Source organism: Anomaloglossus baeobatrachus, chromosome 4 (genome assembly GCF_048569485.1).
Source record: "Anomaloglossus baeobatrachus isolate aAnoBae1 chromosome 4, aAnoBae1.hap1, whole genome shotgun sequence".
NCBI lineage: Eukaryota > Metazoa > Chordata > Amphibia > Anura > Aromobatidae > Anomaloglossus > Anomaloglossus baeobatrachus.
Window position 1 is genome coordinate 646598960 of NC_134356.1, and position 5000 is coordinate 646603959.

Consider the following 5000-nt stretch of genomic DNA (forward strand, 5'->3'; position numbering starts at 1 on the left):
AGTGAACTGTACCCTATCTGAGGGAAAACCTCATAATCATCAGAATAAGCCACTAGCTCCTAACTACTGTTCAAATGAGTCAAGTTTAAACTGTTGAAAGGAAAAAGTTTTTTAATCAAAGCAACACTCTTTTTTTTTTTTTTTTTTTTTTTTTTTTACGCCTCTCATTTTTTCTGTGACTCTTTGGGTTATCCCATTTGACCAAGCAACCAGTATTCTTAGTTTACTGGTTCGATTCCTGCTATGGGATTGCCACTTTTTCTGTAATAAGTCACGCATTGAAATGTCGACACAAGCCATGCATACAGTCAGTCTAGCTTGGATTTGCTCTTTGCAGCAAAAAATGCTGACCACAATAGATTTTGGACATTCATTCCATTCTTTTGCTCAATACTCCATTTGAATTCATATCACAAATCATTTTTACTTTTGACTTTTAACTATTTGGTTTCAAAGGATCCAAAACCCCCTTCCTTTATATCTGACGTTTTTTGGTACTGAGTGGATACAGTTCTGGCTGTCTAGTCAAGATGGAGACAAAATATCTAAAGCATAGTGCCCCGTGTGAGGATCGAACTCACGACCTTCAGATTATGAGACTGACGCGCTACCTACTGCGCTAACGAGGCAAGCTTCTAGCAAGGATGTGCCAAACTTACTTACTGAAAGCAATTAAGTTCTTCTTTTTCCACATTGACAACGTCTTATGAGAACAACACTTCCCATATGGTCTAGCGGTTAGGATTCCTGGTTTTCACCCAGGCGGCCTGGGTTCGACTCCCGGTATGGGAATGCTGCTTTTTCTGTACTATCTCTGACATTCAAAGGCCGACAGTTGTTTGCATAAAAAAGCAGTTCAGGTAAAATTTGCACTTTGCAGCCAAAGTTGCAAAACGTTAGGGTCTTGGCACTTCATTTCCAACTCTTGCACAACACTTTTATAGGTTTCATAGCTCAAACTATTCTCAACTATCATTTTTTACTTCAAAATGTCGAGGAACTCAAAAACTCGTTTGGCCTGTCCTTTGGCCTCCAATTTCCATTCTAATCTGTAGAATTTAACAACTGAATGGCAAATTTCTCAAGCTCCCCAGTCAAAAAAAAAGGAGTGAACTGTACCCTATCTGAGGGAAAACCTCATAATCATCAGAATAAGCCACTAGCTCCTAACTACTGTTCAAATGAGTCAAGTTTAAACTGTTGAAAGGAAAAAGTTTTTTAATCAAAGCAACACTCTTTTTTTTTTTTTTTTTTTTTTTTTTTTTTTTTTTTTTTTTTTTTACGCCTCTCATTTTTTCTGTGACTCTTTGGGTTATCCCATTTGACCAAGCAACCAGTATTCTTAGTTTACTGGTTCGATTCCTGCTATGGGATTGCCACTTTTTCTGTAATAAGTCACGCATTGAAATGTCGACACAAGCCATGCATACAGTCAGTCTAGCTTGGATTTGCTCTTTGCAGCAAAAAATGCTGACCACAATAGATTTTGGACATTCATTCCATTCTTTTGCTCAATACTCCATTTGAATTCATATCACAAATCATTTTTACTTTTGACTTTTAACTATTTGGTTTCAAAGGATCCAAAACCCCCTTCCCTTATATCTGACGTTTTTTGGTACTGAGTGGATACAGTTCTGGCTGTCTAGTCAAGATGGAGACAAAATATCTAAAGCATAGTGCCCCGTGTGAGGATCGAACTCACGACCTTCAGATTATGAGACTGACGCGCTACCTACTGCGCTAACGAGGCAAGCTTCTAGCAAGGATGTGCCAAACTTACTTACTGAAAGCAATTAAGTTCTTATTTTTCCACATTGACAACGTCTTATGAGAACAACACTTCCCATATGGTCTAGCGGTTAGGATTCCTGGTTTTCACCCAGGCGGCCCGGGGTCGACTCCCGGTATGGGAATGCTGCTTTTTCTGTACTATCTCTGACATTCAAAGGCCGACAGTTGTTTGCATAAAAAAGCAGTTCAGGTAAAATTTGCACTTTGCAGCCAAAGTTGCAAAACGTTAGGGTCTTGGCACTTCATTTCCAACTCTTGCACAACACTTTTATAGGTTTCATAGCTCAAACTATTCTCAACTATCATTTTTTACTTCAAAATGTCGAGGAACTCAAAAACTCGTTTGGCCTGTCATTTGGCCTCCAATTTCCATTCTAATCTGTAGAATTTAACAACTGAATGGCAAATTTCTCAAGCTCCCCAGTCAAAAAAAAAGGAGTGAACTGTACCCTATCTGAGGGAAAACCTCATAATCATCAGAATAAGCCACTAGCTCCAAACTACTGTTCAAATGAGTCAAGTTTAAACTGTTGAAAGGAAAAAGTTTTTTAATCAAAGCAACACTCTTTTTTTTTTTTTTTTTTTTTTTTTTTTTTTTTTTTTACGCCTCTCATTTTTTCTGTGACTCTTTGGGTTATCCCATTTGACCAAGCAACCAGTATTCTTAGTTTACTGGTTCGATTCCTGCTATGGGATTGCCACTTTTTCTGTAATAAGTCACGCATTGAAATGTCGACACAAGCCATGCATACAGTCAGTCTAGCTTGGATTTGCTCTTTGCAGCAAAAAATGCTGACCACAAAAGATTTTGGACATTCATTCCATTCTTTTGCTCAATACTCCATTTGAATTCATATCACAAATCATTTTTACTTTTGACTTTTAACTATTTGGTTTCAAAGGATCCAAAACCCCCTTCCTTTATATCTGACGTTTTTTGGTACTGAGTGGATACAGTTCTGGCTGTCTAGTCAAGATGGAGACAAAATATCTAAAGCATAGTGCCCCGTGTGAGGATCGAACTCACGACCTTCAGATTATGAGACTGACGCGCTACCTACTGCGCTAACGAGGCAAGCTTCTAGCAAGGATGTGCCAAACTTACTTACTGAAAGCAATTAAGTTCTTCTTTTTCCACATTGACAACGTCTTATGAGAGCAACACTTCCCATATGGTCTAGCGGTTAGGATTCCTGGTTTTCACCCAGGCGGCCTGGGTTCGACTCCCGGTATGGGAATGCTGCTTTTTCTGTACTATCTCTGACATTCAAAGGCCGACAGTTGTTTGCATAAAAAAGCAGTTCAGGTAAAATTTGCACTTTGCAGCCAAAGTTGCAAAACGTTAGGGTCTTGGCACTTCATTTCCAACTCTTGCACAACACTTTTATAGGTTTAATAGCTCAAACTATTCTCAACTATCATTTTTTACTTCAAAATGTCGAGGAACTCAAAAACTCGTTTGGCCTGTCCTTTGGCCTCCAATTTCCATTCTAATCTGTAGAATTTAACAACTGAATGGCAAATTTCTCAAGCTCCCCAGTCAAAAAAAAGGAGTGAACTGTACCCTATCTGAGGGAAAACCTCATAATCATCAGAATAAGCCACTAGCTCCTAACTACTGTTCAAATGAGTCAAGTTTAAACTGTTGAAAGGAAAAAGTTTTTTAATCAAAGCAACACTCTTTTTTTTTTTTTTTTTTTTTTTTTTTTTTACGCCTCTCATTTTTTCTGTGACTCTTTGGGTTATCCCATTTGACCAAGCAACCAGTATTCTTAGTTTACTGGTTCGATTCCTGCTATGGGATTGCCACTTTTTCTGTAATAAGTCACGCATTGAAATGTCGACACAAGCCATGCATACAGTCAGTCTAGCTTGGATTTGCTCTTTGCAGCAAAAAATGCTGACCACAATAGATTTTGGACATTCATTCCATTCTTTTGCTCAATACTCCATTTGAATTCATATCACAAATCATTTTTACTTTTGACTTTTAACTATTTGGTTTCAAAGGATCCAGAACCCCCTTCCTTTATATCTGACGTTTTTTGGTACTGAGTGGATACAGTTCTGGCTGTCTAGTCAAGATGGAGACAAAATATCTAAAGCATAGTGCCCCGTGTGAGGATCAAACTCACGACCTTCAGATTATGAGACTGACGCGCTACCTACTGCGCTAACGAGGCAAGCTTCTAGCAAGGATGTGCCAAACTTACTTACTGAAAGCAATTAAGTTCTTCTTTTTCCACATTGACAACGTCTTATGAGAACAACACTTCCCATATGGTCTAGCGGTTAGGATTCCTGGTTTTCACCCAGGCGGCCCGGGTTCGACTCCCGGTATGGGAATGCTGCTTTTCCTGTACTATCTCTGACATTCAAAGGCCGACAGTTGTTTGCATAAAAAAGCAGTTCAGGTAAAATTTGCACTTTGCAGCCAAAGTTGCAAAACGTTAGGGTCTTGGCACTTCATTTCCAACTCTTGCACAACACTTTTATAGGTTTCATAGCTCAAACTATTCTCAACTATCATTTTTTACTTCAAAATGTCGAGGAACTCAAAAACTCGTTTGGCCTGTCCTTTGGCCTCCAATTTCCATTCTAATCTGTAGAATTTAACAACTGAATGGCAAATTTCTCAAGCTCCCCAGTCAAAAAAAAAGGAGTGAACTGTACCCTATCTGAGGGAAAACCTCATAATCATCAGAATAAGCCACTAGCTCCAAACTACTGTTCAAATGAGTCAAGTTTAAACTGTTGAAAGGAAAAAGTTTTTTAATCAAAGCAACACTCTTTTTTTTTTTTTTTTTTTTTTTTTTTTTTTTTTTTTTTTACGCCTCTCATTTTTTCTGTGACTCTTTGGGTTATCCCATTTGACCAAGCAACCAGTATTCTTAGTTTACTGGTTCGATTCCTGCTATGGGATTGCCACTTTTTCTGTAATAAGTCACGCATTGAAATGTCGACACAAGCCATGCATACAGTCAGTCTAGCTTGGATTTGCTCTTTGCAGCAAAAAATGCTGACCACAATAGATTTTGGACATTCATTCCATTCTTTTGCTCAATACTCCATTTAAATTCATATCACAAATCATTTTTACTTTTGACTTTTAACTATTTGGTTTCAAAGGATCCAAAACCCCCTTCCTTTATATCTGACGTTTTTTGGTACTGAGTGGATACAGTTCTGGCTGTCTAGTCAAGATG

The 5000-nt window shown here is 38.2% G+C and overlaps 3 non-coding genes across 3 annotated transcripts; all 3 read right to left on the minus strand.

Moving 5' to 3' along the window:
• Positions 1 to 556: 556 nt before the first annotated feature.
• On the minus strand, positions 557 to 629 carry TRNAM-CAU (transfer RNA methionine (anticodon CAU)). Its single transcript has one exon. It is a non-coding gene; the product is annotated as a tRNA-Met (tRNA).
• Positions 630 to 1680: 1051 nt separating this feature from the next.
• TRNAM-CAU (transfer RNA methionine (anticodon CAU)) lies at positions 1681 to 1753 on the minus strand. The gene has a single exon. It is a non-coding gene; the product is annotated as a tRNA-Met (tRNA).
• Positions 1754 to 2796: 1043 nt separating this feature from the next.
• On the minus strand, positions 2797 to 2869 carry TRNAM-CAU (transfer RNA methionine (anticodon CAU)). Its single transcript has one exon. It is a non-coding gene; the product is annotated as a tRNA-Met (tRNA).
• Between the last annotated feature and the right edge of the window lie 2131 nt (positions 2870 to 5000).